We start from the raw sequence: 9,712 nt of genomic DNA on the forward strand, positions 1-9,712 counted from the left end.
TGTGAACGGGGCCAATGCCCAGAGCGCGGGAGGAAACCCACAGACTGCATTCTGGAAACTAGAGCTTGGAGCCAGAGGTGACCAGGAGAGGTCAAGCCCCTGCAAATGCACGTAAACTACAGGGATAGCATTGCTTTGTTATCGGATGAGAATAGGGCGTAGATGAACTTCATCTTTACCTGCAGGGGCAGAGTTGACATTTAGATGACAGTGTGTAAATAGACAAGGTAGACAGAATTTAATTACATAAAGAATGAAAGAGGAGATACAGACCATTCTTTTCCCTTTGACTTTATGAAAATACAAAACTCATTACATCTTAATTATGCAGCGTAAGTAATGTCCACACACGGTTTCCCACTGGGAACAATGTGAGTGTGTAACACACACGCGGCTCTTAACCCCCTAAAAGAGAGCAATTCACTCCGACAGGTGAAAATGTAAAAAGCAGCCCCATCTGGGAATGTTGGGTAATTCCTGACAGCATCTCCTTCCTAAACAGTGAAGATAGAAAGTTACTTGAATTGTAAATGAAATCCAAGACACCTTTTTATAATCGTTTGAATGTTGATGGTAATGGCATGACTATTTTAGAGAACAGAGAAATCACATTTCTGAAAATCAAGAAGGAAAAGCACATTTTAATTATTCATAAGTTGCATTTATTTATATTGTTAGGCTGCACATATTTTCTTCCACAAATCTGTTATTTTAAACATTTTTTGTTATATCAATATTTTCAGTTAAAAATTAAGAAACATATTTTTTTTTCAAAAAAAATGTGAGATGATCTTATCCAAAAATATTACCCACATCTGCCTCTCTAAATTACTTCATGTATTTTAATCTCTCATCTGGCATACTGGAGAAAGACAAGCTAACACGCTGCACCTTGAGGGCCGCAGGTTATGGCCCCGTGTGCGTAGGGGAGGTGAAGGCACCTGTCTCTACCTGGATGGTGCTCACGTATAGAGAACGTGGCCTGAGGGCCTGTGCTGTTCCGTGCGTCCTGGACTTGTGACGAGACAGAGACTGCTAGTTGTCCATAAAACCATTTTTTTCTCTTTTATGATAACACATGCCAGTAAGAATGTTTGGAATTACATATAGTGAGGGTTTAGGAGTATAAAACTGTAATGGTTTCTGTTCAGAATGCAGGGGCCTGGGGAAGCAGAGGTGTTTATATTTTGTTACAATATTTAGAATGGGGTAATACTTAATATCTAAGAATATAGCAGGCACATTTAAGTAATTTCTCTCTCCTCAGTTTCCAAACAATATCGTAAGATACACAGAGCAGACATTATCCCCATTTTAAAATGATTAGCTGAAGCAGGTTCGTTATTGAAGTGAAGAGAGAGAGAAAGTTTAAGACTTTAAGTAAATAACAATAACTTTAAATCATAGTTGAAGGATTAGAATTACAAACGTAACTCGGCCAGTGATGAACTGATGACGGTGATTGTGAGGCTGGATATGGTAATAATCACTATGGTGGTGATGGCGTTCACTATGGCACTGCGACATCAGACATTGTGGTAAGAGGTGCAATACTCCGTTCCCATTTTAGGGATGGATAAAATGAGACTCCAGCATGTAAACAGCTTGTCAAACACGTACAGTCCCAAGCAAGGGCTGGGACTCCCAGTAACGTTAAGTATGAGAGAGGGTGTGGCGTGGACAGACAGACACAGTGTGGATGAGCAGGGATGTGCGTTTGGTGGGAGTCTGGTGACTGAAACAGAAAGGGGTTCACTGAGTGGTGGGTATGACATAAACCCTAATGTGGCTGTGCTCCTTAGAAAGCAAGCTGATCTGTCCTTGTCACGGGAAGTTGAGGGAGGTCAAGAGAGTGGAGAGTAGAAAAAGAAGCAGAGATCAGTAAGTTTATGCACAATCACCAGGTTTTATGTTATTGACACTTATTTGCATAACAGTATTTAAAAAATACTGTATTATTAAATCCAGTGCTCTCTCCTACCCTTTCTTATGCAAAGAATGGCAAGACGGGTGAGGGTGAGTCAAATCAATGCCACAGGACCAGAGAATTTACTAGCGCAGGGTGATACGGCTGAGTAATTAGGAAGCAGTTCTGCCACTTTGCCCTTTCTTCTGTGCCAAGGCAAGGAAGAGCTAACAGCATGCCAGCACAGGCTGAATTCCTTCCAAACCAATCTGGAAAACGGAATGTTTCAGATAATAGGTGCACTCCAATTCAGATGCCTCAGGTTATATAGCAAAGAGCAGTTAACTGTCTATTATTAAGGGTCTAATTAATTATCTATCTGTAAGCAATTGAGGTTCCTTGATTTTCTTCTGGGTCTCTGATAGCATCTCCCACAGAGAGAGAGAGAGAGAGAGGAGAGAGCAATTAGCGTGTTTTGCATTTGGTGAAAAGTCCCTAGAAGTAATCTGGTGGTGAAAATGATGTTTTAGGTTAAAACAGCCCTTCGAGACCCACAGGGATGGAAGCCCCAGTCCCCGACAGTGGACCCTGGTGGTGCTGGGCTCCCAGCCGGTGGAGGAAGGAGACAGGAGGGAAGGAGGCAGGTGGTCCTCCACATGCCCCGTCAGGTTGCGGCAGCTGTTCCAGCCTCACGGGGAAGACACCCTGACAAAGAGCGCAGACACAGACATGGCATCACAGCCCTGCCATAAGGACACAGCAGAGACAGCTGGACGCCAGGGCCCTTTACACCGTCTCTTCCACCAGAATGGCCATGGAATGTGCCCTTTTCAAGGCGAGCTTCTCCCACGTTCGTTCTGTGAAGAAGAGGCAGGGAGCCGCTGCTGCTGGGCAGGGCCAGCAGGGAGGACTCAGCACTCAGCACTCCCGGTGCCCAGGCCCAGCTAACCACCTTCCTCCCCTCCCTGCCTGGAGCAGCGGTCAGCATCCTGTGGGACAGTGGTTGGTTGGTGGCGCAGGACAGCCCAGAGGCTGGCTTCTTCGCTTCCCGTGTGGTCTCCATCCTCCCAGAGTGGCTGTTGGCTCCAGCACCTCTCTTCTCTTGGTTCTTCCCACCAGCCCTGCATGACTCCACCTGTCGCAGGCAGATTGCTCCTCCTCAAAGCTGGGGATGCTGTCAGGTCAGGAAGCCTGAGGTTTCCTTTCCATTCTGGCATCCGGCACACAGAATTGATCATACTTGTCCTGTTTATCTCGTTACTACAGTAAGAGGTGCGAAGCCTTATGAAAAGTCTCCTCCCTGTGGGATTGCTGTACATTTCAAAACAATAAGGATCCTGCTTTAAGCAATTTCAATCTTTGAAATCTGAATGATGTTTGTAGAATTCTTTACCCCCTCAAAAAAGTTTTCTAGATAATCCCATTTGATTCTCAAAATAACTCTTGGGCATACGAAGGCAAAATATTATAATTTCCATTTCACTAATCAATAGATCGATTACTCAATACCAGCAAAAAGTTGTAGTTCACTTCATCTGCAGTTGACAACATCCTTTTCTCCATCCCCCTCACTTACTCCCCCTCAGATGACTCGTCCTTCTCATTCCACTGCCCATCAACCGGTCTTGAAAACCCAACGTGGGTCAAAACTTCTTGGTTTCCTTTACAATCCACGTCCAGACCCCAGGTTTTGTTGTCACCCACTGAACCGTGGCCCTTTTCCTCACCCCAAGTCTATTTCCCTGCCACTTCTCACTGACGCCCTGGAACTGATTGCCTACGTGCCACATTTCCACACCGTGACTCCTAGCTATGACGAATTGCTCGGAAATACAACCGCAACTATGTTGCTTTTCTAGTCCTTGGGTCTTCAGTGATTCTCCACTTGCCCCTGAATATAATATAAATGCTACTGTGAAATTCAGGTTTACTACCATCTGACCAAACCTATATTCCTAACCTTTGGTACCAATAACTCATCCCCGGACACTGACTCTACTACTACTATTAGGTCATATATTACAGCAGGTACTGGGGCCCAGACCTTAGAGATATCTCAAGAATACTCAGAATAGGGGCACCTGGATGGCTCAGTTGGTTAAGTGTCTGCCTTCGGCCCAGATCGCGATCCCAGGGTCCTGGAATTGAGACCCTCATTGAGCTCCGTGCTCAGCGGAGAGCCTGCTTCTCCATTTGCCGCCTCCCCTGCTCCTGCTCTCTCTCTCTCACTCTCTCTCTCAGATAAATAAATAAAATCTTTAAAAAACAAAAAGAATACTCAGAATAATATTGCGAAGATGTTTACGTCAGCTAGAGTTGTCATGATAAAATATCCACAGAATAGTGGCTTAGCAACAGAAATCCGGAGGCTGGAAGTGTCAGATCGCGATGTTGGCAGCGTGGGTTTCTCCTGAGGCCTCCGTCTTTGGCTTGCAGATGATGGCCTTCCCGATCTGCTCTGTGCTCACGGGCTTCTTTTTCTGAGTGTATCACTGGTATCTCTTTCTCCTCTAAGGACACCCATCCTACTGGACCAAGGCCCACCCTTATGACCTCATTTTAACCTTGGTTCTCTTGAAAGGCCCTGTCCCTGAATACAGTCACAGTGGGGGGTCAGGGAGTCAAGGACAAATTTCAGGGAGGTACAGTTCAGTTCATAACAGATACTAGTAATGTAGTGATTTTATATGAGAAAATTTGAGTTTCTGAAGGTTATACAAGTAACTCTATGGAGAGCCCGGTCTTCCTGATCTCACTTAATAGGCCATAAATTTCAAATATTAATTATTCTATAAGCCTAGGTGCAATTTTTTGATGCAGTGTCTTTGATTAGGCTGATCTCTTGGCCTAGTGGCCCAACACCCCTCTTTCACTGCCAGCTGTCTGAACCCTACATACCATGCATGGGCCACTGTAGGGCCACAGGAGAACTTGACCTTCCCCTCAGGCCTGAAACACTATGTCTATTCTCTAAACTCTTCGCTTGTCTTTCATTCCCTCAAAGAAAACACACGAACCTCCTCTTTCTTAAAGTCAGATTGATTGAGGTCAACTTTGCATACAGTAAAATGTATCCTTTCAGTGCATAGTTCAATGGGTTTTGAAAAGCATATGCAGCCGCGTAACCACCACCACAATCAACATGGCGAACTTCTCCACCCTCCAAGTTCCCTTGCGTCCCTCTGGAGGCAACACCTACCACCTCAACTCCCAAGTCACCACTAATTTATTTTCCAACATACCTGTCACTACAGTTTTGCCTCTATCAGATGGTTCTATAAATAGGCTCATATACTATGAAATGCTTGGGCCTGGTTCCTCAGAGCATAACACACTTGCTATCCAGCTGTGTTGAGTGTATTAGCAGTTTGCTTCTATTTGTTGTTGAGGGCTACCCCATGATCTGAGTGGTTGTCCATTTATCAAGAAAAGGACATTGGTGTTGTTTCCAATTTTTGGTGACTATGAATAGTGCCAGTATTAACACTCATATACAGATTTCTGTATGAATACATCTTCTCATTTCTCTTTAGAGGACTTGACGATGGTATGGAAAATCTCTATTTATCTTCATAAGAAATTACCAAACCCCATTTTTTTAAAAGATTTATTTATTTATTTGAGAGAGGGGGGAGGGGAGGAGCAGAGGGAGAGGGAGAGAGAATCTCAAGCAGATTCTTCCCTGAGTGTGGAGCCGACACAGGGCTTGATCTCATGACCCTGAGAGCACAACCTGAGCTGAAATCAAGAGTTGGAGGCTTAAACGACTGCACCACTAGGTGTCCTACAAAACTCCTTTCCACAATGGCTGTAAAATTTTGCATTTCCACAGGCAATATATGAGAATTGTTCCACATTATTGCCAACACTCACTATTACCATCGTTTGTGGTCTCAGTTCTGATACGTGTGTAGTATAATGGCATCTCATGAAATATCTTATGTTTTTTAAATAAAGTACAGCTTTTTAATTTCACTTCCTATGCATGTCAATATTAGTCAATTTCTAGTACACCTAATATTTAATTTATTCTTATTGTCAATATTTAAACTTTTTATTTTGAACATTTCACTTACAGAATATTTGCAAAAATTAATGTATTTTATTTGCAAAATGCATTCTTTGCAAAAATAATATATCCCTCAGACAGCTTCCTTTAAAGTTAATGTCATATATAAGCTGAGTACAATTATCAAAAACAGAAAATAACATTGGTATAAAATTATTTACTATGCTGAAGACCTTATTTGAATTTCATCAGTTTTTCCACTGACATTCTTTTTCTGTTTCCTTGGTGTTTCTCCTTAATTTTTAGCACTTGGTGATAGTTCCTCAATCTTTCTTTGTCTTTCATGACAGATACTTTTGGAGATCATCCATCAGTTATTCTGCATAATGACCCTCAACTAGAATCTGTCTGATTTTTTCCTAGTGATCAGACTGAGATTACCTATTTTTGTTAAGAATCAGAACGAAATTTGTTTCGCATTGCATCATACCATATGGCTCATGGTCTCAGCACTACCAAAGACACAGACCTTGGTCACTGTCTTTTGTCGTCATTTAATATCTATCATGGGGACTCACTGAGATTTGTATTTGCTTTTCTCTACTGACCTATGATTTGTACTTGTTGTTTTATATTTAAGAAACTCTTTTCAAGCCAAATTCATAAATATTTCTTACATTTTTTCTTCTAGAAGTTTTATAGTTTTAGATTTTTACCTTTAGATCTAGGACCTCTTTTTTTTTCTTTTATTGAGGTATAATTGATATAGAACATTATATTAACTTCAGGTTACAACATAATGATTCGATATTTGTATATATTGTGAATTGATCACCACAATAACTCTAGTTAATATCCATTACCATGCATAGTTACAGAATTCTTTTTCTTACAATGACGACTTTGAAGATTTGCTCTCTTAGCAACTTACAAAGATGCAGTTCAGCATCATCTATTCTTGGCATTCGGTACCTTACATCCACACAGTTCGTTTATTATATAACTGGAAGTTTGTATCTTTTGACTCCTGTCACTCATTTCCCCTACCCACAATAACCCACCCCTGTTTCTGGCAACCACCAATCTGTTCTCTGTGTCTACGAGCTTCTTCTTTTGTTGTGTTTTGAGTTTTCAGAGGTCGCATATAAGAGATATTATGCAGTGTTTGTCTCTTTGTCTGACTTATTTTACTTAGCATAATGCCCTCAAGACCTATCCATGTTTCCATGTTGCCACAAATGACAAGATTCACGAATGAATAATAGTCTAGTGTGTGTGTGTGTGTGTGTGTGTGTGTGTGTGTGTGTGTGTGAAAATTCATCTGTCAATACACACTTAGGTTCTGTCCTACCTAAGCTATTACAAATGATGTTCAATGAACATGCAGCACACACATCTTTTCAAGTTAGCATTTTCATTTTCTTCGGATCAATATTCAGAAGTGAAATTGCTGGATCAGATGGTCATTCTATTTTTCACTTTTTTAAGGAAGTTCTATTCTGTTTTCTATAGTGGCTGTACCACTTTACCTTCCCACCAACAGAGCACAGGGGTTCCCTATGCTCACCAACACTTGTTATCTCTTGTCCTTTCACTAATCGTCATCCAGCAGATGTGCAGTGACATCTCATTGTGGTTTTGATTCGCATTTCCCTGAAGATTAGTGATGTGGAGCCTCTTTTCATGAACCTGATAGCCATCTGTATGTCTTCTTCGGAAAAATGTCCATTCAGATTCTCTACCCATTTTAAAATTGGATTATTGATTTGGGGGAGAGCGTTGTTTGTTTTGTGTTTTCGCTGTTCTGTTGTATGAGATTTTTAAATATATTTTGGAAATTAGCCCCTTTATCAGATATATGATTTGCAAGTATTTCCTACCATTCAGTAGGTTGCCTTTTCATTTTCTCGGTAATTTTCTTTCTTGTGCAGAGGCTCTAGAGTTTGATGTGGTTCCATTTGTTGATTTTTGCTCTTGCTGCATTTGCTTTTGCTGTCAAATCCAAATAATCATCACCAAGATCGATGTCAAGGAGCTTACTGCCTATGTCTTCTATGATTTTTATGGTTTCACGTCTTACATTCAAGTATTTAACCCCCTTTGAGTTAATTTCTATTTATAGCATAACGGAGTGGTCCAGTTTCATTCTTTTACATGCAGTTGTCCAGTTTTCCCAGCACCATTTATTGAAGAGACTATCTTTTCCCCATTGTATATTCTTGGCTCCTTCGTCATAAATTAATTGACCATATATGCATGGGTTTATTTCTGAGCTCTCAGTTCTATTTCATTGATCTACAGGTCTGTTTTTATTCTAATACCATACTGTTTTGGCTTATATGGTTTTGTAATAGAGTTTGAAATCAGAGAATGTGATGCCTTCAAATTTATTCTTCCTTTTCAAGAATGCCTTTTGACTGTTCAAGACCTTTTGTGGTTCCATACAAATTTTAGAATTCTTTTTTCTATTTCTGTGAAAAACACCATTATATTTTGATAGGGATTGCACTGAGCCTGTAGATTGCTTTGGATAATGTGAGCATTTTAATAATATTAATTCTTCCAATTCACAATCATAGAATATCTTTCATTTATTTGTGTCTTTTCTTTCACCAATGTCTCAAAGTTTTTAGCATACAGATCCTTTACCTCCTTGCTTTAATTTATTCCTAGGTGTTTTGTTCTTTCCGATGCAATTAGAAGTGGAATTGTTTTCTACATTTCTTTCTTATACCTTCTTAGTAGTGTATAAAAATGCAGTAGATTTCTGTATATTGATTTTTGTATCCTGCAACTTTACTGAATTCATTTATTAATTCTATCAGTTTTTTGGTAGAGTCTTTAGGGTTTTCTATATATAATATGATGTTATCTCTAAATAGGGACAGTTTGGATTCTTTTTATTTCTTTCTCTTGACAAATTGGTCTGGCTATAACTTCCAATATTTTGTTGAATAAAAGTGGTGAGAATGGACAGCCTTGTCTTGTTCCTGATCTTAGAAGAAAAGTTTTCAGCTTTCCACCATTGAGTATGATGTAAGCTATAGGCTTGTCGTATATGGTCTTTATTATGTTGAGGTATGTTCCCTGTATATCCAATTTGTTAAGAGCATTTATCATAAAAGGATGTTGAATTTTGTCAAATGCTGTTTCTGCATAAGATTCTTTTTAAGTTAATCATTATATGTGGTACAAGAGGTGAGTGGAGGACATTTTTGCATATGGATGTCAAATTGTCCCATCAGCATCTGTGTAAAGACTATAATTTCTCCACTGGGTTTCCTTTGCATTTCTTTCTTTAAGATTTTATTTATTATTTATTTATTTATTTATTTATTTGAAAGAGAGAGAGAGAGAGAGAAGCAGACCTCCACTGAGCAGGGAGTCCGAAGTGGGGCTCAATCCCAGGACCCTGAGATTATGGCCTGAGCTGAAGGCAGCCACTTAACCAGCTGAGCCACCAAGGCAACCCTTCTTTTATAATTCTGCTAAAATTTATTAACCATATATAAGTCTATATCTGGATTTTCTAATATGTTTCATTGATATATATGTCCATCCTTTCTCCAATATCAGTCTTTATTATTGTAGCTTTATAATTCACCTTGAAATCAGGAAGTGTGAGTTTTCCAAACTTGTTCTTATTCAAAATTATTTTGTTATTTTAGTTCTCTTCTGTTTTTATATATGTTTAAAAGTACTGTGTTGACTTATACAAAATTGCTCATCATTTTAATTTGAATTCTATAGGTCAACTTGGGATGAATCTTAACAATACTGTCTTTTAATCCATAAAT

Source organism: Ursus americanus, chromosome 11 (genome assembly GCF_024610735.1).
Source record: "Ursus americanus isolate L20-20 chromosome 11, mUrsAme1.1.p, whole genome shotgun sequence".
NCBI classification, from domain to species: domain Eukaryota; kingdom Metazoa; phylum Chordata; class Mammalia; order Carnivora; family Ursidae; genus Ursus; species Ursus americanus.